Here is a 25,687-nt window from a genome sequence, read left to right on the forward strand (position 1 = left end):
TATGGGATATACAAGATTTTGTGGATAATTTGGTAAGGCTGCAGTAAAAGAACTGCTTGAAACACTCTTTACACTAAAATTGCCCTACTATTTGCATTGTGCTCAGTGATATTCACTTTCACAAGAATTGAAGAGTGCAACCAATATCCATCCAATAGTTTGAGTGGTGCAGATGCAAGGTACAAGAACATAAATGTCTTTCACCTGTGTCCTGGGTTCAACTGCAACTTATTTTTCTCCTTCCTAGTAGCTGGGACAGTGCTGTGTTTCGGCTTTAGTCTGAGACCAATGCTGATCATACCCCAGTGTTTTAGCTGTTGCTAGGAAATGCTTATCCCAATAAAGGACTTTTCAGTCTCTCACACACTGCCAGTGACAGGTGGCACAAGAAGCCAAGAGGAAGTAGAGACAGGACACCTGACCCAAACTAGCCAAAGGGATATTTTGTACCACACCAAGTCATGCCCAGTATATAAACTGGGGGGAGTCACCTGGAAGGGACAGACTGCTGCTCGGTTCAGGCTGTGTGTATGTCAGTAGGTGGTGAGCAATTGTATTGTGCATCACTTGTGTTCACTGTTTTTTTCCCCTTTCCCTTTTTATATTATTTCCTCCTGTTATTTCCCTCATCATTATTATTACTAGCAGTAGTAGTAGTAGTACACATGGTACAGTGTTTTCTTTGCTTAGATGCTGCAGCAAATAAGGACATGCTGATTTCTATGTTAGGAAGTGGCAGTGTCCATATGTTTTGTAGAGAGTAATGGTATGGAGCACAGAATCCCAGAAAAATTATAGTTGGAAAGGATCTTACAATCATCTTGTTCCAAGCCCTCTGGCCTCGGCAGGGACACTTCCCACTAGACCAGGTTGCTCCAGGACCAGCTCTTCATGCAGACATTAAGAATTTCAACCTGAAACATATTTTGGTTTAACTTCCTGACATCTTAAAAGAGCATAATTTGCTGTGAACACAGAGGAAAAAAGATCAGGGTCATATATCTTCCCACAAATCAAATGCAGTCTTCTATACAAGAGGTTTAGACAGCAGAAAAATCTGAAGTTTAAAAATTTGCAGCCATCCGCCTGCCAGACAAATGCACTGCCACCAGAGCATTTCCTGAAGCAAATAAGCAACACAGTGTCTGCCCTAGACACAAGCAGCACAAAGTGACAGACTTTTTCATCTGGAATACAAAAAAAGAGGTTGAAAGCAAAAATACATTAAAATAACACTGTAATCTGATGCTTTGATTCTGAAATCATAGAATCATAGGTTCATAGAATAGTTAGGGTTGGAAAGGACCTTAAGATCATCTAGTTCCAACCCCTATGCCATGGGCAGGGACACCTCACACTAAACCATATCACCCAAGGCTTCATCCAACCTGGCCTCGAACACTGCCAGGGATGGAGCATTCACTACCTCCCTGGGCAACCCATTCCAGTACCTCACCACCCTCACAGGAAAGAATTTCTTCCTTATATCCAATCTAAACCTCTGCTGTTTAAGTTTCAACCCATTACCCCTTGTCCTATCACTACAGTTGCTAATGAATAGTTCCTCACCAGCAACCCTGTAGGCCCCCTTCAGATACTGGAAAGCTGCTATGAGGTCTCCATGCAGCCTTCTCTTCTCCAGGCCGAAGAGCCCCAACTTTCTCAGCCTGTCTTCATATGAGAGGTGCTCCAGTCCCCTGATCATCCTCGTGGCCCTCCTCTGGACTTGTTCAAACAGTACCATGTCCTTTTTATGTTGAGGACACCAGAAATCCTAGTACAAGTAGTCACACTCTCAGAACAGAACAGCCCAATGACTTCTTCCCAGTTCTCACAAGCTTTAAACAAACAAATTGGAACTCCAAACAGTTCCATGACCTGGACTCACGTGTATGCTTTGAGCTTTCTCTGCTTTTAGATGAGGGGTATAAGAGGAAAGGAGCTGAAAATCTTTGGCATATATACTGCTGTTTAAGCACAAGCCTATTTTGTTCTCTGTGTCATTCTTTTCCTACAGGATGGCAAGCAATGTTACACTTCTGGACAATTAAACACTTTTGAAATAGAATACAAACCTATCTGAAAATTATATCTAAACATACTTCTAACATGCTATGAATAAGCACGTTTTCAGAGTAATTCTGCTAAATAAGGCTGTGTATATAAAATTTGTTTTCCAAAGAATGGCCAGAAGAGCTAAGCAATACTGTACCAGAACTGTTAAGTTAGACTACACAATTGGATGCAGGTTCTCTGTTCCTTCCAATTGTTGGAGAAATATGTACATTAAGTATCTGGATATTTTTGAGAGATACCTGTTCCTTTGATTCAACATCAGATTAAAAAAAAAACACAACAGTTTTCTTTTCAAGAACTCATATAATGCACAAATCATCGCTTCATGCTAATGAGTATTTCACATCACCAGTTTTCCATTGTAGCAAATCAAAACCAGCACTGTCTAAAGTCTGGGGTTTTACTTGGCTAAAAAAAATAAGAAAGAAAGAGCAGAATGTTTACCTGAGAACCATACTCAAAAGAATCCCCAGTTTTCATATTTACATAATAGTATGGTATTTTAGCAAACTTTTCTGCCAAGAAGGATTATTAAGCTCCATTCCAGGTATACACAAGACTATGGATACTCAAGTCCCGCCAATTCTCCCATAGTTTACCTATGGAGTTACTCTTAATTCAACTGTTTTATTACACATTTTCTCTAATTTTAAAATTAAATATAAATTTCATACAAATTTGAACACTTATAAAAGAAAACCTATATTCAACTCTCTGTTCTATTATTTTGATAATTTGTCATGTACACTCAATCACTCTGATTAGAAGAGCAACTTTTATGTATTTGAAAAGTTAATCAGAAACAGACAAAATAGTCTTCTAATGAAACACTACCTCTATAATCAACAATTTTTCAAGTATGTGAGTGTAAAGACATTTTTTATTTATTTATACATGCTCAATTCAACTGAATAGATTCTAGAATAAACAGAAACTGCACATAAAGAAAAACAGTTATACACTTATGCTACAAATTCAAACACTGTAGTACTATCTACTAATTTATGTCAAAGTACTTATAACTTTTACCAAACCTGTCAGCAACTGAACACCAACATAAAAGAATCATAAAAAGCATGCTTAAATTGTATGCAGGGTGAGAATTTTTAGTAACTTACTACAAAAAGCAACTTCTAAAATTCAAATTATTACTTTCAAGTAAGAGCCAAAGAACTAAAAGAAATCTCATTACTGAAATTCAAAATTATATTTTTGCAATTTATAGAACTGTTCCTACAACTGCTTTAACCTAAATAAAATTGGACTTTCAAATGTATTTCATATTTTAAGTCAGTTTTTAAATTACTAGTGTAAAACAATTACGTCTCTTTAGAGAAGTCTATGCAATAGAATAGACATAACCTAGGCTAGCCTGGGAATAAGCAGAACGATTTAACTTACTAGTAAATTTTGCAATATTAGTACTTCTGATTAAGGTGCTATTGAATGCTATTTCCAAAAAAAGGGTGAAGGGGAATTCTTAAACATTAGAGATTCAAAATAACAGAAGGAAAAAAAATTAAAAAATCCCCCACAAACCCGAAAATTACAAACATAATTGCACCAAATATTAAGCTTCTTACAAACTTTTTTAAAAGGGAGCATAAGGCTGCAGTTTATTTCCCTTCTATGCAGAGAAACAGAAATACACATTTATAAAAAAAAAAATACTTAACATCCAAATGTATCTGTTTTTTTTTCTCCAGCATACAGTATCACAACTAAAAATATTGAACAAACAGCAGCAAACCCAGAAAAGACATATAGGGTTTGGTACTGTCGCTGAACTCCAAAGAACATTAAAAAACTGAAACAAGCGAACATTAGGCACAAAACCCTTTTAACTGCAGGAAATTAGTTTTGAAGGAGGGTTGGGGGAAATAATGTCTTTGTCAAGGGAAGAATTCCTTGACACAAAATGCTTAGCTATAATGCAAACTCTGGGTGTTTTCACAAGAGAAAATTATCACATTGGGAGTCTCACCTGACTGTTTTATAATCACTTTAAACCAGCAAAATTACAATGATTCTGAAAAAATAATTTGCTTCTCCCTTCGAATGCTTGCCCCTCCCAGTGCGCCACCAGAAATGTTTAAGGACCAAATGGTGAACTGAACATTATTAGAGCTGAACTTTGATTTACAAGCCTAGTAGAACTAGATATTAGTTCAATCTAGATCAACTCCCTGATTCACCTCGAAATCCCATGAAACCTTGTGCTATAATCAGATATAAAACACTGAATGAGAAGTGGGCAGCCAGGGGTGAGAGACAGAAGTGTTAAACAGCAAAATGGCATGATGAGATCTCACCAGGAAGATTTCAGAATCAGACTCTCCCTTTAGGTAAGACAGAAAAGACTACTATAAATTAGTCCATTACAAAAGCAGTCCAAGTCTTAAATCTTTGATTCTATTTACAGATGTCCTTCTGGGACACAGAGGCACCTCACAGTTGCAATGAACAAGGCAATCAGTTCTGGTTGCAATCAATGTACCTGGTTCGTCATAGTTTACTTAGTGTTTTAGCCAGTGTAGGAAAACAGGTAACATTTCTAGAACTCTTATTTTCAAGGTTAAATGATAAAATAATGAGCACCCCTGTGAAATCCAAATAATCTACATTCAAGCAAGTCAGGAAACTAAACCTTAGTGAAGTTAATTGTCCACAGGTTCCCTGAAAACCTGCCTTTCTGAGTCTTCATTTTCTTTTTACTTGGAAGAACCAGGAAGAGTTCTTAGCCTTGACTACAGGAAAATAAAAAATGATCAGTCCAGATTAGTTGTGAATTTCAGGGATTAGCAAACATGAATCACAGAACAGAGAAAATAACCCAAACAGCAGGGCAAAGTATATAAAAATACCTACAGTGTGCTTAAATATCTTAGTATTTTAATATTAGATGTACAGAAGTGATATGAGTTTAACCTAGTGTCATGAAAGAATTAAACACCTAAAAAGTTTGAAAACTTCACAGATCCCTCCTGAAAAGCTATTCAGCAGAAAGTTTTATAATTACATTGATACATTCAGAAGCCACTCATCTCCAACTATCCAACTTTATTCACAAACCTAACACAAATTACATGTACTCAAATATATCCATAACAACAAGCTATTATAAATCAATCTGGAGTTTTAGATCATCATAAACTCATTTACTGTTTAAGCATTCTTTTTTTCATAGCTAGCTATGCAATTACCTGTTGAAAGAACACTAGTTAAATACTGTTTAATTCAACTGCAATACAAATATTTCACTGCTTTTTAGGAATGCATTCCTGAAATAACCACCACAATATTTCCTGAATACTGGGGGGAAAAAAAAAAAAAATCCATCAGTGCTTTTCTAGAGTATCTGTCTGAAATATAATACTGCATCCTGTCATGCTGTACATATTATCAGTCAACCAAGGACCTAGGATGCTCATGCTACATCACATGGGATCATCGCTACTCATGAACAAATAATCTGAACCACTATGTTTTTCTGGTTGTTCGACATTTACTGCAGTTTAATGAAAATTGAGATTATTCACAATTACGTAACATGTTTACATAATTCTCGAATTCTACTATACACAGAAATATCTTGCCCTACAATTTTAAGTGTAGCATACACTTTCTGAGAAAACAAAACAAAAAAAAAAACCCTTCAGAAAAACCCCACAAAAAGCCCACTACAGTAAGAAAACAAAAAAATACTTGTGGAGTCAGACATAAGAAAGGTCTAAGCAGTCTACATGCTCAGGGGGAATGCATTTAAGAGTTTTCATTTTCTGAACAGACTAAATAGTCTGTACCATAGTTTGATTTAAAAATGAGCGCAGCTTACATAAGCATGTGGCAGTCATCTTAACCATTTTACTGTTGGCAATACAACTAATAGTGGCAAAAAAAAGTACATAAACATGGTCAGTTGAGAATGCAGCATTTAGGAACCAATTCAAAATACCTGTAGACTTTACAACAAACTACTGCTAACAAGGCTTAAACTCAAATATTCTGTGAATGAACAAGTGGATACAGTAGACCAATGATTATGCTCAAGACAATTTATTCAGAATAGCCCCAAAGCAGGAATTTGCTACTGCCACAAGACTTTTACACTGTACGTAAGTCGAGGCACAAATGTATTTTCTGGAATCTATGTCATATCACATAATAAAAACATAAGAACAAGAGACAATAAAACATTAATGTAGTAGCTACTTTTTTTCCCTCCTGAATCAAAGACTATAAATCAAAGAAAAATACTTAAAAGAGACCCAGCACAACCCACTCTTCTTCTAGCATTCTAGGGACTTAGAAAACCCTGAGCTTTTGGACCTTTCCAAAAACTAAGAGACATTAAGAGAATTCTTCTGACAGAAAGATGAACTAAATAATGACATATGATGTAGATTTTAACAGGAATCAATGCAGGAGGGAGACAGGCACAGGACAGGACAGAAAAGAACTGGGGGTTTGTTGGCTGGTTTTGTGGTTATTTTAAAACTGATTTCACAGAATAATAGAGACAAACTTGTTTTGTTCCTTCTCTGACAGTTCCCTAACACCACTTCCCCTTCATACACTTCTTGGAGAAAACAAGTGCGTGAACAACAGTCACAAAGGGACTGCTTCAGTGAGTCTGGCAATAAAAAGCTTTCTCTACCTCCCCCAAGCACCAGAAGAGAAAGCAGAATTTTCTCTTTGAGAAGGTATGGATTCCTTAAAAGATGAGAGGAGTAGAATCATAGAAAGTTAGGGTTGGAAAGGACCTTAAGACCATTCAGTTCCAATACCCCTGCCATGGGCAGGGACACCTCACACTAAACCATGTCACCCAAGGCTCTGTCCAACATGCCCTTGAACACCGCCAGGGACGGAACATTCACAACCTCCATGGGCAATCCATTCCAGTGCCTCACCACCCTCACAGGAAAGAACTTCCTCCTTATATACAATCCAAACTTCCTTTGTTTGAACCCATTACCCATTGTCTTATCACTACAGTCCGTAATGAACCCCCTCCAGCTTCCTTATAGGTCCCCTACAGATACTAGAAGGCTGCTATGAGGCCTCCACAGAGCCTTCTCTTCTCCAGGCTGAACAGCCCCAACTTTCTCACCCTGTCTTCATATGGGAGGTGCTCCAGTCCCCTGATCATCCTTGTGGCCCTCCTCTGGACTTATTCCAACAGTTTCATGTCTTTTTTTATGCTGAGGACACCAGAACTGTACAAAATATTTCAAGTGAGGTCTCATGATAGCAAGTAGGAGCTCTTTCCTCGTTTTTTCTGTTGTTTCTAGAAGGGGAATCCTCCATCACGCTGAAGACATCTGTCCACTAACACTGTGTTCTGATCTCTCACTAACAGACATACGTGAGAACAAACTGCACCAGGACTTCTGGAAATGAAAAGCCTAGACTGAACTGCACAGATAAGTAACAAACAACACAAACATGCCCTGCTCACATCTTGGGTAACATATGCTCTTAGGAGACGTGTCATTGCATTTTTGTTACAACTTTTACAGAAAGTGGTCTCTGTTAGGGAAAAGCAGCTTTCATGTTCCTCCAGAAATAGAAGTACTGTTCTGTCACAGTACCAGCAATGTCAGTGCTGCTGATACTAGTGCCTTTCTGAGTAACAACAGAAAGATCAGTGAAGACCCCTCAGTGTCCACACTACTAAAGAAAAATATCATCCAGTTAACAGTACTAAAAGCATTAGGAGCTGTGGTATAAAGTTGCTGAGAGCAAGTTTCTTTCTTGTCTCTGGAAAGTTTTAAGCTGTTTTTTACACAAGCCACTAATTCATTTCCCTCTTACAGACCCCTTCCTCTTATATGACGGAATTCCATTTCAACACTTTGGTGACTCTTTGACTTCTCTTCACACCTTCCCCCGCCCTCTCTTTTTTTCACCATAGTAGAAGATCATTTCTCAAGACAGACCAAAAAAGCTGATCTTACTTAGGTCTCACTCAGGCCTAAGGCTGCCTTCAGCCTCATTTACCTAAACTCCCAAATCTGGAAAAGGACTGGCAGGTAGAACATTTGCTTGACTTGCAACTTTTAAGGCAACAGCAGCAGTTACTGTACCTAGACAGAGGCCTTCAAAAGCAAAGAGGAAGATTTCATTTAAGAGGGGCTACATTCTGTCATTTACAAACTTAACTCCACTGCAACAGATACAGTTGTAAGTACTTTCCCCTTCTGTCCCTTCTTTCTTTAAACTGGATATTGTAAGAAAACAACAGTAAGATGTTTGTTATAGAAAGTACTAATAAGTTCAAACCAACAGAGAAGGAAGGTGGATGTGAGCTTATTCCACTGTCACTACCTGCTACTAAAACCAGTACACACCAAAGGCTAACGTCTTCAGTACAGAAGCAAGAGTACAAAACTGCATACATCACCCTTAACAATTACTCAAAAAGCTCATAAGCTCACAACACATGAAACATTTCCAGACCAGCAGTGAGATCTGTTTTGAAATACCTGTATAAAACACTGATGCTCATGAAGGAACAGCAAGCAAGCTTTTATAGTCACATTTTCACAATGCTGTCCTAACAGCAGGAAATGAAGCAGAGATCCATACTAAAATAACTGTTACCCCATGCTGTCCATTTAAGACTTACTAATGAGTTCCAAAACCCACGCTAATCTACAAAAGCACTGACAAAAATGTCTATTTTTACATATAATTTCATTTAAGTGTTCTGAGTTCAGTTGCTTGGCAATTTCAAGATAACTAAAAACACATCTGCACAGTGCCAGATCATCCAGCAGCTGAAACCTGATTTGTACCAGAAAAGGACATATAGTGGCATTCAGTAGAACTACCCCCAAAATAGTAAAGTTTCTGACACCTCCAAGTCAGCAGCAGGAAGAAAGATAACATGTCATATAGAAGTGCTTGCTAATAGAAACATATCCTATTAACATCTCTGGAGCAAACAGGAAGCAACACAGTGAAATTGTACCAAGTTAATGCTTTGCCTTATCTGGACATGTCATTTCTGATCTGCCATTAGCAGGATTAGGGTGAGAATTACTATTGCATCAAGACAATCTTAAGAATTTCCGTAAAGAAAGCAGATACACTTCAACAGCAGTGCTCCACAGAAGACTTAATGCCTGGCTTGCTAAGTTTGCAAGCTGATCTTCAAAAACATCAACATGAAAGCCAATTTTTATATTTCTATTATATATTGCACAATATCCAGGTAAAAAAGAAAAAAATACATAACAAACAAAAAAACACAAGCAAAACTGTATCCACCCCTCTACTTGCTCTGAACTACTACCAATCCCATGTCCAATGCCAAAAAACAAAGAAGAAAACAAATCCATTATTTTTTCAAGTGCTAGGAATAAAAGCCTACAGGTTGAGTTAAGTCAAAGTATACAAACTGACTAAAGAACAAAAAGAAATATAGTTAAATAGTTATACCAATGCAACAAATGCTATGGCATACATAGAACAAAGCAAGCCAATTGCCAGCTATCTTCAGAAAGTTATGACGTTTTAAACCAGTATGAATTGTTCAAACAGGTGAGACTTTAGGACAAGTTAACTTAGAACATAACCAAGAAAAGCAAAACTGAAAGCTTAAAGCTGCAATGAGATTAAAATACTAGTGCTGCTGTGGATCTCACTACCAAGTCTGATAAGAAGCAGTCGGCAGTAAATACATTTTAGAAAAGTATCCATTTTTTTTCTGCCACAACATCCAAGACATATACTCATAATATTAATTTTTTTTTCTAAAAGTATCCATAGATCACCCATGATTTCACAGAAATTGATCCGCTTTCCAAATTAAGACACTTTACTGGATACATAATTTCATCTGAAACCAAGTATTTCATTAAAGCAGAACACAACTGACTGAACTTGCTGAAAAGTGTTTTTAAGACAACATTCTTAATTCTCCAACAGCAAGCCCACATGCAGGTAGGAAAACATCTATCTATACTTGAGCTGTGACAGTCAGGTTACAAAAAACTAACTGTAGCAGAACAACCTTTATATCCTTCTATAGCTTTACTGTTTGCTTATGAAGCTATCCTGCTTATTACTACACACTGAAAAGAGCAAAAGCATAAGTAATTTTCCTTACTATAGAGCTAGAATTGGACAAAACCTGAAGCATTTTAAAAGCATTGAAGATGCTTCAGTTTAAATTCAAGCCACAAATAAAATAAAGCCCACCTGGAATTCAAGAATTAATGCTTCTTAAGAACACAAAGCTCTACATAAACTTAACCGAGATGACATTTTTCACTTTCAGACTATGGTACTGTGCTGTCCACTATGAAACAGCACCTTAAGGGGGAGAAACATTTAACATAGCAATCAGCGGGGTGTAAGGATATTGAAAAGTTAGTTTCACTCAACATTAAACCAAGACACACACAGGGTGGGACCTATCTAGTATAATTAAACTTCAAAAAGTACAACCCCCCCCCCCCCCCCAAACAGTAACACTAAGAATTCACTGCCGGTCTTGATCTGTGTGGTTTATTAGCAACACTGTAACTTTGTCTTCTTATTACACACTGAATTCTGCCAGACACATTTCAGCTTCTCAGGTCAACAAAAAGGCTCCAGTGATGTTTTTTCTGATAGTTGTGCATGAGTCTAGTAGACCCTAATACCACAGTACCATCTTTTAAGCACTGACCAACACGCTGACCAACTATCCACATCACACAGAATAAGACACTCAAATGGGTACTCGGTACTACAAAACCATCTACACTACTAAACGGGACTTTGGTCTTTTTCTAAAGCTGAAGAGACAAATTTATAGTGTTACTAGCATATTCACAATATGAAAGCCTTTCAAAGGACAACTTTCATTCCTTAAATATCAGTTAAGAACCTGTTCTAGAAATGTTTTCAACCAACACCTTCAATATTTGCATACATAAGCCTAAACTAGTATTTCAAAACTCTCATCTTTCCATTTAGAAAGAATGTTTCACACATGCAAATTTACACAATGACATCAACAGACATTCAACCTCAACAAAATGATTCTTGGTCTTTCACAAGAACAAGACAGCTAACACCACCCTTCACACAGTATTTTAGTCTACTATGCCCATACAGAAATAATAATATATGGACATTTTACGTTATACAGGTAACTGAAGGATAGCCCCGACTTGCTATCATAGAATAGTTAGGGTTGGAAAGGACCTTAAGATCATCTAGTTCCAACCCCCCTGCCATGGGCAGGGACATCTCACACTAAACCATATCACCCAAGGCTTTGTCCAACCTGGCCTTGCACACTGCCAGGGATGCAGCATTCACAACTTCTCTGGGCAACCCATTCCAGTGCCTCACCACCCTCACAGTAAAGCATTTCTTCCTTACAGCCAATCTAAACCTCCCCTGTTTAAGTTTGAACCCGTTACCCCTTGTCCCATCACTACAGTCCCTAATGAAAAGTCCCTGCTCAGCATCCCTATAGGGCCCCTTCAGATACTGGAAGGCTGCTTGGAACACAAAAACAAGAACAAAAAAACGGAGACAAATACCACCAGAAAAGTTTGGCAGGGATTTGAAAGTAATACCCTAATATCATTTTAGGCACTAGGCAGCAACAATTTGCAGCTTAGCTTTACTTTTCTGTTTGAGAAAAGACAGTAATAGGAACAGGAAAAAATATTGCAAAACCACAAGTCACAGTTATTTCTTCTACCTTGTAAATTCAAATAGTCCAAAATGTGCCTATGAAAAAGCATGAGGCTTTGTATAAACTGTTAGTTTCACTCTCCATTTGTCATTTGCCTTATAAAGGTACCATGTAACAAAAAATAACTCACTGAACATACATTTATGTGTGTAAACAGGTACATACTTACCAGGTGCTGCACCTACTTCAGCTTACAGCAGTAGAAAGAGCGGCATCATACAGACACTCCTAGAGCAGAATGTGTCATACCAAAGTTGAATTGGATGACTAAGTGTACACGATAGAGTTGATGTTACCCAAAAATTACTGGATTTGGTAATTCACTCAACATTTAGATCAGCACTAAAATATCAAAGGCTTCTGCTTGTAGTATTAGTGATTTTACTGAAACACTGCAGCTCTGCAAGTAAAGATCTGAACTATAATCCCACTAGAAGAATCAGCCATTTAAAAAATAACTCAAAAAAACATCTTCTTAAGTTTATTTATTATGTACTACAGTACATAAAGAAGCAGGTAAATCTGACCCTAGCCAAGAATACTTTTGCAGGTCATACTTTGAGGCTAGTTATGTTCTTTAAAAATGCATACAAAATGAATCATCACACAAGTCAGGAGGAAGCATATACAGTCCAGTGCAACCAAAACTTAACCTCATTTAAGCACTACATAATTTCTGAGAGGGTACAGAAAGAGACAAGCTATTACTGACTAATCTTAAGAGTCATATTAATGTATAGCCCTGAATGACTTAAAAGTCTTTTACCATTATTCAAAATCCTTTACCATTAGGACTACTGTTTACCATTACTCCTCTGCAACTCAGCAGACAGACAGCAGCACAGAAATACCACCAGAGCTGGGTGGAAGAGAAGACACGTATTCACAACACCTATTCAACTTGTCTAGCCTTCCTTGAGATGACAGCTAATGAAGGGAAAAAGAAGCCTTGATGAGATCCAGGAAACAACAAAAAAGAATGGACACAGATCTCGCCATACCCTCTTTACATTTTTCTGCAATCATTTATAGTAAATGTTATGACCCAAGCCAGACAAAAATGCAATATAAAAGTATAGTCTCATACTAAACATCCATCACACTTATACAACTCACTGTACCTAAACCAAGGTTTTATGATTAAAGAGAGGCTTAAATGCTGATTTTGTTACTCTTTACTACTGTGTGTAAAATCTGACACATCAGTAATTTTATGGATGAACTAAGACAGTCTATACATACATTAATACAGGCTGTTACAGCATTCTTCAGATTGCTGCTATCAACTTAACACCATTCACAAGACAGGACAAAGGGCAGGCTTTAACAAATGTTGTGAAATACTTTATTTTTAAGAATCCTGTTTGTCTCTCACTACTAAGAGGAAACAAATGTAACATTTCTTCTTTTTACATGAAATATGTTAACTGGAAAAAGGGCAAAAGAAAGCATTGCTCTTCTCCCAGATCTGGAAAATGAAAGCTAACAGAACAGACACTGACCTTTGACCATGCAGGCTCTACCTGTAAATCGTAAGAGTTCTTTTATGCAAAGCTCTCTGAAAACAGAACTTGTCTCTTCTGTTGTGGACCTGCTACAGAACATGAGCCTATATACAATTACTACTCAATTTTGCAACATGAACACCAGCACTAAAAATAACAGGCGCCTATCAATACATCAGCAGGATGGGTTGGCATGGAAGAGGGGGGAAAGGAAACCTACTGCACAACATCAAGCTGAAAAAATCCTAAAATGTACTTATAAAAGCAATCATAAAAGCACTACAAACAGCTATATTTTAAGCTAATTTATCTAATATTTACTGTATTCATCAAATATAAAGATATCAAGAGACTACGAATAGCATCTTCAAATTAGTTATCACTTCAAAGACAGTTTTACACATATTTACCTGAACATAGTGCCTTGCTTTCAAGTTTTTCCATTACCTTCCACTATGACATACTCAGGCCATTCCCTATTTTTGGTGATAGTGATTCTCTACCAAACTCCCAAATACAGTTATTCTCAATCCACCTAAGCAATTGCGTTTCCTCTCGTTTTCTCCTTGCTAAAGCAAGGGAATGAACAGCCAATATCACATTACAAGTCATTTTCGAACAAGGGGAAAACACACCAATCACACAGTCAAACACTAGTACTGGAACAATATCAAGCCATAAAAGTAGCCTCCTTTCACCATATCCACCTATATTTAAAAAACAAACCAAAATAAGACCCAAGCTATTCTTCCCAATAGCCAACACAAACAACGGATTAGATCTCATATCTGACCTATAGACAAGACTCTGGACAGAGCATAACTAAGGCCTTGCTACCTTTGAGGCCCTTCTAAATCTAAAGCAGAAGCCAAGCCACATCAGCAGCATCATCATACCGCAGTCAACACGCCGAAGAGGCAGTGGCAGCTCTTTCACCTATGAGTTTACTTGGTTTTTATGTCTGCTACACAGCAAGAGCAGCATCTGCAGCCCAGCACACACCACAACCCCTCTTAAGCAGACACCCGCACAGGATCCCCGGGCGGACACCCTTTCCGCAGGGCTTCAAAACACAAAGACCAAAGTTTTCCCTGCTCGCTGCGTGGGAGCGCGGCAGCAAAACAAGCGCCAGGATCAACACCAGCACCTTCCCATCACCACACCCCTGCCCCCGCCGACCCTGCGGGCACCCCCGGCCCACGCCAGCTCACTCTCCCCCAGTCTCCCGGGGGTCTCCAGCCCGTCTCCCTCCTCCCAGCCCATCCTTCATCTGTCCAGGGGGGGTACGGCTCACCCCACAGCCGGTTGGAGCGGGGGAACACGGCGGAGGTATCACCCCCACCGACACACAGTCTGTCCCTGATGGGACACCACCGGCAGCGGGGCAGCCCTGCCCGTTCCCCAGATTCACCCCCCTGCACCTCTCCCGCTGCTTTCCCACCCCCGGTCCCGGGGCCTGCTCCCTCACCGTGCTGCGCTGGGGGCTCGGCTCCGGCGGCGGCTGCATGCCCGCTCGCCCGCCCGGCCCCTCGGTTCTGCCCCGGGCCTCCGGGACGGCGAGCGTAAGGGAAGGCGGCAAGGGGGGGGGGGGGGGGGGGGGGAGGGTGTGTGTGTGTGTGGTGGACGGCAGGCGAGGAGGCGCCCTGCGCGGGCTCCCCCCGCTCCTCCTGAGCGATAAGCCGGCGGGGGGGGGGAGGGAGGGGAAAGGAACGGGAGAGGGGAACGGGCCCCCCCCCCGGTGAGGGCGCCTGGAGCGGGGCAGGGGGAAGGGGAAAGGGAAGCGGGGAGGGGGATCCCCGTGTGGCACCTGATCTCTGAGAAGGGATGGGGGGAGGGAACAGGGGGAAGGGGGTCCTGGAGCGCGCCGCGCGGCCGAAAAGCGCTTCCGGGATCGCCGGGCTGCGCCGCACGCTCAGTGCGGGGCGCTGAGGCCGCCGGGCGCGCGCCGGGGGGAGGAGCCCGGCCTGCGCCGACCAGGATCCGATATGGCGCGGCCCGCGAGCGACGCTTGGCCACGTCCTCGCGAGACTTGGCGGCGGGGGGGGTGTGGAGTTTGGAACGGAGGCAGCGTTGTGGTGAGGGAGTGTGTATGTGTGTGGGGAGGAGGCGGTGCTGAGTCGGTGGAGTCCCTTGTATTCTTTCTTCTAGCAGCTCCTACACTGGGAGCTTTTCCTCAGCGCGCTTAATAAAGGTTCCCGTTAGTCGGTTTCAGAGAGGTAGGGGGTGGCTCCCGTGGTGCTGCGCAGAGGTGCTGGCGAGTGGGGAAATAAGGTTCGGAGACCAAGTGAGCACCGGGGATCCGGGAGCGAGAGGCAGCGAACGGGAGCTAGCACCCTTGTGAGGGCTGCCCCCTTGGCAGAAGCCGCCTCCTGAGCGTGGTTAGGCGGTTACGGAAACTTCCGAGTATTATTATCTGCAGTATGTTGTGCGGACACTTCATTTGCCGCCTTCCAATGCTGGAAAAGCAGCCATGTGAAAGATGGGAGCAGACTTTCTTATGGTCTGTTGCGATAGGATGAGAGGTGATGGTTTTAAAAGAAAGGAGGGGAGATTCAGGCTGGACATGAGGAAGAAATTGGTATAATGAAAGTGGTCAAATACTGTCACAGGTTGCCTATTTTTTTGTGTTCGAAAATTTTTGTCTAGCTGGCACCTGTCTCGTGGATTATTTTCTCGCTTAACTGCTGTTCTTCAGAACCATAGGAACTCCATTGCACTGAAATTAATCAGAGCAGTTGCAGAGATCCTGTAACCACCTTCAGTCTCTCTGGTAGAGAACAGGGAAGTGAATGGGTGATCTTGTATTGCCATTACTGACTCTCCCTGTCATCTTCTGTATGCAGAAGCCTTGGCTCCTGGGTCAGGGATTGCGTGAAGTTAATTAAGGAATTCCTGTATCCTAATCCCTATATCAGAAACAAGCCAAGCATGACCAGCATTTCTGGAGAGGCAAGATGCAAAACCAGAAGTAAACAGGATCTCAGTTCAACAATACTGTTATCTAACAGAGACTGATTCTTATCCTGTGATTGCAATTAATATCAAGATACCGAAGTGCACATTCCCAGGAAAGCCCCATAATTTCCAAATATAAATGCATGCTTTTAGACCCAGTGAATAGTTCCAATAGCTCTAGTCTCTCACTTTCTTAAAATATGAGAAACAGCCCTTTGTATGGCTTTTGAGCCTTATGCACATGAGACATTCTGTGCCCTGGATTACACATACTGGCCCTGGCTTGTTCAGCGTGTTTCATGTTATCCAATTACTGGCTTAATTTATCCTAGCATTTGTTGGTTCCAAATCGTTCAAATCAACATCTGAGTCAAGGCTTTCCTCTACTGTTTTTCACTGTCTCCCTCTAAACCCTCTGTACTGCAACTCCAGCTTGTATTGGCTAACCAGTGCAGAATCATGTCAGTGAGCTCCATGGGTCCATTTCAGTTCATCAGCAGCCAGTTGGTTTATTTTGTTTCTTTTGTTTGGAAAGGATGCTTTTCCACTGTAATCCTCTGCAATAGGCTGTAATGGAAGACTGTCATCTAGCAATTGCTTCATTTATCTGCACTCATTGCACTTTCAAAGCAGAGCATTGCAACAGAAATTGCAGGGACTTCGTATTTTTGTCTGCCCTTAGCTAGTCACAGATTTGAGAGCAGGATTGTGCTTCTGGCAAATTAAGCAGTCTTGAAACTTCACAGTTAATCACAGCAGAGACAGTGCTCTGCTAAAGAATTTAGGAAGAAAATCCTATGGGTATTAGGTGCCTGATAACCCCAGAAATCAAAGACTGCATGTGTTTTAACTTTGCTGAACACATCTCTGAAAGGAGTTCATTTTATTGCTGATCCAGTTCTTCTCTCTTCTCTTATCCATGACAACTACAACAATTGGTTTTATGGAAAAGTAGTATTAGGAAAGTGTTTGAGGTATTTTTAGCTGATTCTAATGGGACTTAGCAGCTGAAACAAGGAGAGCTGGCACAGAGTAATCAGGGCAGTTCTTGGACAGCTGTGTGGGAGCCAGTGTATCAGACAGTGCTCTAAAATACCCTTTTTTCTGTATTAAAAAAAAATGCAATATATGAATTGGAAAGCTCGAAAACTAGACTTCTGTACTTGCAGCTCAGACAGTATCTCAGAGTCGAGTGGAATTAAATGTTGACTCTGGTTCTGTAATAACTTCTTGATGAAAATGCCCTTGGCTTTTTTGTGATTTTTTTAAATTTTACTTTTTTAAATTTAATGCTCATGGCAGTTATTACTGTCTGTCTTTAAAAGGCCTCAGGTTGAGATTTAAATTTTATGCTACATTCATTTTAAGCATAATGAAAATGTAGTTATTTCTGCTCCCCTTTTTTCTTTATGAACAGCAATCTAAGAGACCCAGTTTCCTATTTTGGAAGAAAGCAATTTTATGCATGTTTGTTCCTAAGAATTGCAGCCAGGAAAGTATCTTGATAAAACGGCCCTCTGGTAGTCTGTATGTTTTCTGTCTGAATAGGTCCTGTAGTGAGTTAATTCTAGATAGAAATCAAAAGTGCAGCTTGTTAAAATGTAGGCACTGTAAACTAAGTCTTGAATCTAAAAAGTCAGAGTTCTTTCTCCCTATTACACTGTGGTCAATAATGTGTGTTTTGTCACTGAAATACACCTATTTGATGGTGCATAAAATAGAACAGAGTATAAATCCATTTGTCATAGTTTTAGTTACAAAAAGAAGTAACATTTTTTTTGTCTTTGTGTACTTGAAGTAATTGATATAATTGTAATAAAGCCAGGAACGTATGCCCAGGGTAAAGCGGTGCCATTTTTTTCTTAGCATTTTCCATGTCGAAGATAATTTTCTCTTGGGATGACTTCTAAACAGAGTAACCTCTAGGCCTGTGATAATACCCTGTGTTAGTGTCAAAATCCTATGGACTGCTGTCGTAGTTCACTTGTGTACAAGAACTTGCAGACTTAAGGGTCTAAGCAGGGTTATTTAAGTGAAAGCCTATAGAACTCACAGTGAAGGATATCCTTTGTATAACAATTTTAATTCTGGCTACAAAATTAAATAGAAACTTTTAGTCCTGATACATCAGTTTAAAATTCTCAAGCCATCTAGCTATTCCTTAATCATTCCTATACCACTGATTTATAAGACCACCTCATTTCTCTGTCTTTCATTATATTGTAAGGAATGTATTCTTGGCCTTTCCTCATCTTAAGGCAAATTCTGTGCCCTAAAAAACAATTTATAGATCACAGTTCATCTGCTAGATTCCAAATTGAGTCAAAACTTTTTGGTCCTGGGCATCAGCCTTTGTACTTTTGCGGTAAAGCTGTTTGACTTTACTGGGTATCCTGGTTATGTTTCAATTCCAAATTACTGTCAGTGTGTGACTGAGAAAATAGTATAAAATGTTTATTGCTTTAACTGGTATCATGGATCAAGAACTTGAGCTCAAAATGAAGATATCTTAGAACTTGGAATCATAGAATAGTTAGGGTTGGAAGGAACCTTAAGATCATCCAGTTGCAACCCCCGTGCTATGGGCAGGGACACCTCACACTAAACCATGTCACCCAAGGCTTCATCCAACCTGGCCTTGAACACTGACAGGGATGGAGCATTCACAACTTCCGTGGGCAACCCATTCCAGTACCTCACCACCCTAACAGTAAAGAATTTCTTTCTTATATCCAATCTAAACCTCTGCTGTTTAAGTTTTAACCCGTTACCCCTTGTCCTATCACTACAGTCCCTAATGAATAGTCCCTCCCCAGCATCCCTGTAGGCCCCCTTCAAATACTGGAAGGCTGCTACGAGGTCTCCACGCAGCCTTCTCTTCTCCAGGCTGAACAACCCCAACTTTCTCAGCCTGTCTTCATATGGGAGGTGCTCCAGCCCCCTGATCATCCCTTAGTGAAGCCATGCTGGCTGTCACCAGGCACCTTGTTGTTTTTCAGGTGCCTTAGCATGCCTTCCAGTAGAATCTGCTGCAAGATTTTGCCAGGCACAGAGGCGAGATTGACTGATTTGCAGTTCCCTTGGTTATCTATTTTCTTTCTTGAAAATGGGTGTTATATTACACTTTTTCCAGTCATCGTCAGGAACTTCACCTGACTGCCATGATTTTTCAATACAATGGACTTGCAGGTAAACACAGCAATACTGAAGTTGAGAAGTCAAAATAAACCTCTGAGAAAATAGAAAATACTCGTAAGAGCATTCAAAAAATGTTATTTTTTTTTTGTCTTATGGTGGAATGTTTTCTGCCTTCTGAAGTGCATCTCCAAGCATCTGTCAGTTGTCACACCCTCTGAAGGGCTGTTTAGTGTAGTCTGAGGAACCTATTGGTGTGTGAATAAACATGCATGTAGGGCCGGTAGTGAGAAGGCATTGTCCCTCACTGTTATCTTTTCTGTTCTCTTCCTGTCCTGGGTTCAGCAATAGCTGTCATTTTTAATCCTTCTTAGTAGCTGGTGAAGTGCTGTGGTTTTGACTTTCAGTCTGGGAACAGCGCTGATAACACCAATGTTTTTAGTTGTGGCTCAAATGTGCAGTCTGACCAAGGACTTTGTGAGTCTTATTCCCTGCCAGGGAGGAGGGGAAGACAGGATGAAGCAGAGACAGGACACCTGACCCAAACTAGCCAAAGAGGTATTCCATACCACAGCACATCATGCCCAGGATGTAACTGGGAGTTACCTGGAACAGCCAGTTCTCTGCTTGGTGTGGCTCGGTATTATTGGTCGGTGGGTGGTGAGGTGTTGTATTCTCTTCCCTTGTTATTTCCGTTTTCATTATTATTATTGGTGGTAGCAGTAGTGATTTGTATTATACCTTAGTTACTGGACTGTTCTTGTCTCAACCTGTGGGAGTTACATTCTTTCGGTTCTCCTCACCATTCCTCCGGGAGTGGGAGGAGGGAAGAAAGGTGGGGGGGGAGAAGACTGCGTGGTTCTGATCTATGACCTGGGCTTAAACCATGACACTTCCTCAGACATAAAACAAAATGATCACATCTGTATATACACTAGAATGTTCTCAAAGGTGTACCTTTGTACCTCTCAAGTTCTGTGAGTTTGTCTAGCAAGCTGGGACAGAACTCTGCTGATTTTGGGGAATGGTCTTCTGACACAGAGTACAGTGCAGACACTGGGAAGAGCAGTAGAGCTAATATGGGGCATGCATCTTTTCGTTGGCTTTCACTCTCCTGGAACAAAAGCTATAGAGAAGTCCCCATTTTTCTCTTTGTATTTTCCGTAACTAAGTTTGCTGCTTTACACTTCTTTAGGCTTTGACTTGGAAGAACTAGATTCTACAGGCATGCAGGTTCTCCATAAGCATCCTTAAAAACTTAGGGAAAGTTTAAAGTACTCCTTCACAGTCAACTTCACTGCTGCAGCCCTGGCATAGTCGTCAGTAGAGCTACTTGGTGCTGAAAGAGTGCTGAATTAAATCACTAGTAACATACAGAGTAAGTGTTGTGGTGTGTGAGTGAGTGGGGATATGTGGTGTGAGGGAAGTGAAAAGACATACTTGCATGTATGCTTTTATGAGTATACATATTTCTTGTTAGCATTCAGAGGCTTTAATAATACAATTCAAAGAGTATTTGTCATAGGGTTTGTTTTCTACAGCAACATGAAGACCATATTTATCTTTTGGGTGATAAATATAATTGATTCCTTTCTGGGTATTTTTTATTACAATTACCTTTGGTGCTCTGGTAAATTCCGGTTTCTAAATACCCGGAGTTTCCTTGTGGTTGCAGGAATTTAAATGAATGACGTCATTTGCTCCTTCTGTGCCAGTGCTATTGTGTGGGACTACTGTATTCTATAAAATTAGCTGTCCTTTTTTATCTTAGGTGTGGCTCTACTTCCGCAGTGGACACAATGTCTGTGGTGTAAGTCCATTTTGCCATTACCATCTACATGTGTTATATACATATGCCTAGGTTGATATGTGATTTGTAAAATTGCTTTTTAAGGATTTTGAAAACCTTAGGGGTAAAAGACATACATTTGTAAAGTATGTTGATAGAAGATCATGTTTCTTAACTTCGGTTTTGCAGTATGTTGAAGATGAGAGTAACATTTTTTTGCCACAGTTCCTATAGTCAGATCTACCAGGATGGTATTTCCAGTTCCCAGATATTTCAGTGAGATGTGGCATTTGAAAGGGTGTTAGTACTTTTGAACTGTACTGACTACTTGTCTAAAGTCATCATCACATGCTGTCAGCGGCCCAGTTATCCCTCAGTGCCAGCTTATCCTGTGAACAGGAATACAGGCACATAGCAGATTACCACATCGCATCAGATATGGTTGCTAGTAAGAGCAGTCAGAATGATTGGGTCAGAAAAAACCCATCTGTAAAAATGAAATACCTGTTCTCAAGGGAATGCATTAAAGTTCTGTACAGCATAGAAAAAGCACTACTGTCTCAGGATCAAATATTTCTTAGATTCTTTCTTGCTTTCCAACTCATATCTGTTGGGCAAGAGAAGCATAAAGAGTGTTAAAACTCTCTGGGTGTTTCCAGAGAGGAGGAGCAGTGTGTTTTGACTGGGATGCAAATACTTCCTTTTGATATCTTTGTTATATTCCTGGGAAGATACACAGCTATGATAGAAAATTATTTTCAAACCATTCTGTAATACTATGGGAAGTTGCAACCATGCTGCAGGATATTAATAAAAGCCAAATACTTACATGGGATCCTACTCCTACAACAGATCTCATTCTGTGGTTGATTTGATTGTATTTTATAGCCCATTATGGAATGTTTAGTTTCAGTGTTACTAAAATATTTTGGGGAAGCAAGCAGCCTGTGACATCTGTGGATTTTGTAAAGGTCTAACGATAATCTAAGGCCAGAGCAGAGCATGAGACAGTATTGGTTGTTCCCAAGGACTGTGCACAATATGATTTTAGTGCTTGTAGTACTGTGTCCTTCTGCAGACTATGGCACTGCAGGCTATTGTATGAAACCACAAGATTTTGCGGAGTTAGCTACAAATATGTCTCATGTAGACCAGGGGCACATAGCTTCTATTTGTCAGAGTCACATCAGGTCATATGTAATGTTTCAGTTGTTAGTAAACTTATTTGCTGAGTTGCAATAGTTTCCAAGCAGGACTTCTTTCATCTCCAGCTAGCTGAAAAATATTGCCCCTTCTTTCTACCTGATGTTGTGGTCAATAGTAGCAGCTGCTTCTAAAACTTCCAGTGTGGTTTACCATGACTGAAGTGAAACGTGGCGACAGCTGATGCAAAAAAAAAAAGTCTTTACTTCTCCTTATATTTGTCTCACTGCTGAAGTCCTTTTGCTAGCTATTACATATTGCTTGATAATAACTTCAAAGCAATCAATGAATCAAGCCACATAGCATCAAGTAGTTATGTAAATAGGTAAAGGGTGGGTGTCAGGATGATGGAGCTAGGCTTTTTTCAGTGATATCCAGTGGTAGGACAAGGAACAATGGGTGTAAACTGGAGCATAGGAGGTTCCACGTTAACATCAGGAATAACTTCTTTATTGTAAGAGTGACAGAGCACTGGAACAGGTTGCCCAGGGGGGTTGTGGAGTCTCCTACGTTGGAGATATTCAAGGCCCGTTTGGACAAGTTCCTGTGTGATGTACTCTAGGTTACCCTGCTCTTGCAGGGGGGATGGACTAGATGATCTTTCGAGGTCCCTTCCAACCCTTGGGATTCTGTGATTCTGGTTTGATCCACCTACCACTGTTTGTTTGGGAAAAGCTAGTAAAAGGATGTAGTTAAAGCATATGACAACTGGAAACAAATAGTGCTGTCACAAGGCAGAATTAGATTAACATTGAATAAGATCACTTTTAGGAAATTCAACTAGTTTATGGAAAAGCATCTTCACTGAGACACTCGTAATAAAGATTCAACACCTTCTGCTCTCTTTAAAGCTAAACATTCCTCAAACTTAGTCCACCATTATTCTTCTTAATGAAAAGTAGAATCACTGAAGACAAGGAAGAACTTACTGCTGTTGGTTTTGTATGTAAGACTTAACTTAGGTACTTTTGTTCTGTACTATTCAAGGCTGTCCCAGTTCAGCTGTTATATTTTTCTTTACACAAGTTAGCAGAGCATGGGAACAAGTTCTCATTAACCTTCTGTCAGGTACTGCAAGAATAAGAACAAGCAGAAGAAAGGAAAGAGAATTTTAACAATTCTCCTGAGTTGTATGACCAGGCAAAATCAGAGTGGGTGGTTTTCTTTAGGCCAGTAGTTTGAAAAGCCAGGCAAAGTTCACAGGGGAGAAGGGAGAAAAAAGAAAAAATAAGATAAATGCTGAGTAGCAGAGAGACATAACTCAGGGAACTAATACCTTTTAAATAGCATTTCATCTGACATGCATCTTTCCACTGGAGAAATGGAATGTCCTTTCCAAACAATGTATTTTCCTTTGCGTCAAAGTCTGTGCCAACATAATAGTAAACACAGTGAGTGCACGTTAGAAAGAAGGAAAATGTTTACTATTACACTGAGATTAATAGAGAATTAAAAATTAATAGTCCATATTTGAGAGAAATAATATCAGTGATCTAGGTGACACAGTAAAAAAATTGGGGTGAATATTTCTCTTGTCATTAATCAGAATGATAGTATCCATATAACGAAGCCTATTTTTTCAGCTCTCCCCAGAATTGTTTGCTTTACACACATTTTCAAGGATATGTAAAATGATGTATCTATGCATTTCTAAACACAGATAGCTGTCTATTTTTAATTTATGTTGCCACAGGGGACTCACAAGATCCTTTATGGCAATAAAACACCATGTTCTTTATGTGTGTTACATTATGCACATCAGACGGGCTGATAGCATTACTGTTGCAGACTGTGCTTTAAGCAGTCTACAGGTATGGAAAGTGTTTTTCATCTGCCTTGTCCCCAAGAAAATGTTTTGTTTCAGAGTCGACATATGTCTTTGGAAATAAACTTTCAGCAGTATAACAGCTGGAATATTCATCCTTGGAAAAAAGGACCCCACTTCAAAACTGTCACCCAGAGTTAGCAGGCTACATTGTATCTGGCTTCAAATGAAAGCCATTCAGTTTTACAATCATTAGAAAGAACATTGAAATTTAAAGAAATATCTGCTTTTTAAAATTACCTTCAAAACGTCACTTACAGAGGGTCTGCTACTTGTTAGCATTCAAGTCAAGCCAAAATTATTTGCCCTTACTTTGGCACAGAAGCTAATCCTTATGCATCGTTTGCATGGGAAGGCAGCCAGATTCAAAGTGTAGATAAAACTCCACTAGTATCCCCCAGAGTGGAGAGTTTGCAGGACTCCTGGCCCTGTGCCTTTCTTAGCAACGACATAAATCATCTGGGACCCATCAGCACAGGGGAGGCTGAGGCTGATTTTTACTGCTTCTGTTTCCTATCTTGTTGCAGCCTTTCAGCCAGAAGATGTGTCTGCCAAGGTGTACGTAGAGGGAGCTGGTACGGTTCCAGGAGTGAGCTTGTGCTATTGAATTCTGTCAGCCCTGCAGCTTCACTCAGACAAAAATGTTACCAAAGTCAGTAAGCTTGCAAGGACTTGCCAAATCTGTGTGATTTGTTGTTTGGTTTGGTTTTGTTGAAGGATGAGGCAGATTTTGGGGCAATACTCATATGGAACCAGTATTGATTATTTTTATTTTTCAAGGCATTATAGAAAAAGTATGTTGTGTATAGAAATTAACTCTTTAATCCACCACAGCTGGTCTTATTTTTAGATTTTTTTTAAGGTGCACACTTATAACCTAATGTAGCTGGAAGATTTTCCCCTGAGTTGGTGTACATAGGCTCAGACCCTTGATATCTGAGAATCAAGAGGAAGGCATAGTTGAAAGAGAATTAAGCATGCATATTTTTCTTCCTATAGGTGATTTTTTTTTTTTGCTGGGCTTTCTCCAATGCAAATTTTCACTGTTGTGTGGTTTTTAGTTGTTAATGACAGGATCCCCAGACGTCAGAGAAACACCATCAATTTGCATTTGCATTTCAGTTCTCTCAGTTGTCAGTAAAAGCTGAGAGTCTTATCTAGATTTTTACTATTGCAGACTAATGCTCCTGAAACCAACTGCCCAGAATCCCTTACAAGAGCAGCAATGCACTCATTAAAGATTGTTAATAGTCCAAAACAGCAGTTGCTTTCCAGGTCAAGGTTACCAAAGGCTAAATTGTTTAAAGTTTGATTCCATGTAGCCAAAGAACAGGAAAAGTCTATAATTAGGTCTGTTTAGATCACTGTCGTTTTGCCATAATGCATGCAGTATGATAACCTAGAGTCCTAACTGAAATGACAGCTTTGTCAGCTCAGTTTAGGTAAGTGTTTGCAGAATGAGCTTTGTAATTAGAATCAAAATGGTAGTTCCAGTC

General features: G+C 40.0%; 1 protein-coding gene across 2 annotated transcripts in view; it reads right to left on the minus strand.

The window, feature by feature from the left end:
* Positions 1-14,858, minus strand: part of TAB3 (TGF-beta activated kinase 1 (MAP3K7) binding protein 3) — a 52,036-nt gene extending 37,178 nt beyond the window's left edge. For both annotated transcript variants that reach the window (XM_031045059.2, XM_005144551.3), the window contains exon 1: positions 14,753-14,858. The gene's annotated coding sequence lies outside the window, so the exon portion shown is untranslated. The remainder of the gene's footprint in view (positions 1-14,752) is intronic.
* Between the last annotated feature and the right edge of the window lie 10,829 nt (positions 14,859-25,687).

The sequence above is a fragment of the Melopsittacus undulatus genome, chromosome 2, assembly GCF_012275295.1.
Source record: "Melopsittacus undulatus isolate bMelUnd1 chromosome 2, bMelUnd1.mat.Z, whole genome shotgun sequence".
Classification (NCBI taxonomy): domain Eukaryota; kingdom Metazoa; phylum Chordata; class Aves; order Psittaciformes; family Psittaculidae; genus Melopsittacus; species Melopsittacus undulatus.